This window comes from Urocitellus parryii, chromosome 3, assembly GCF_045843805.1.
Source record: "Urocitellus parryii isolate mUroPar1 chromosome 3, mUroPar1.hap1, whole genome shotgun sequence".
Classification (NCBI taxonomy): domain Eukaryota; kingdom Metazoa; phylum Chordata; class Mammalia; order Rodentia; family Sciuridae; genus Urocitellus; species Urocitellus parryii.
This window is the reverse complement of record NC_135533.1, coordinates 41,133,971-41,134,761: the sequence shown is the minus strand read 5'-3', so window position 1 is coordinate 41,134,761 and position 791 is coordinate 41,133,971. Positions and strand designations below refer to the sequence as shown.

The 791-nt window shown below is 28.2% G+C and overlaps 1 pseudogene; it reads right to left on the bottom strand.

Annotated features, from left to right (window-relative positions):
* Window positions 1-343: 343 nt before the first annotated feature.
* On the bottom strand, window positions 344-441 carry LOC113197790 (U6 spliceosomal RNA; annotated as a pseudogene).
* Between the last annotated feature and the right edge of the window lie 350 nt (window positions 442-791).

The following is a 791-nucleotide window of genomic DNA, read 5'->3' as shown; positions in this document are numbered from 1 at the left end:
TGCTGTTTTGATTATGATAGCTTTGTAAGAAAATTTAAATCAAGCAATGTGGTCACTATTTTGGTTCTTTTCATTTAAGATTGTCTTCTCTATTCATGGTCATTTGTGGTCCTAGTTGAATTGTAGGATTGATCTTTCTATTTCTGTGAAAAATGACTTTAGAACTTTGGTATGAGTTACATTGACTCTATTGATTGCTTTCTACTGGTTCAAGATTTTAATAGTATTATTTCTTCCAATTTATTACCATTAAATATCTTTCCACTTGTTGTGTTTTCTTTAATTCATTAATATATTATGGATGCCAATGTGCAGATGTTTCACTTTCTTGGTTAAGTTGACTTAAAATGTGGAAGGCTTCAAAAATTTGCGTTTCATTCTTGGACAGTGCTATGCTGATCTTCTCTATATTATTCTTAGTCTATGTTCTTCCAAATTCACATATATGTTGTTTATTGCTATCAAATTATAGTTGTTTTATGCATATAAATTCCCTCCTCAATATATGATTTGTAAATTTGTTCTACATTCTACAGTTGTCCTTTCATTTTCTTAATTGTATGCTCTAAAGCATGAAATGCTTAATTTTGATAAAATATCATTAATATATTTACATCTCTGACATATTTAGAGTTTATATATTGTGTGAATTAAGGACACAATTTAATTCTTTTGCATGTGGCTATCTAACACCACTTGTTAAGAAGACTATTCTTAATAATAAAAAAAAGACTATTCTTTTCTCATTGAATTGGGTTTCGCCTCCTTGGTTTATTATTGTTATTGTTTAG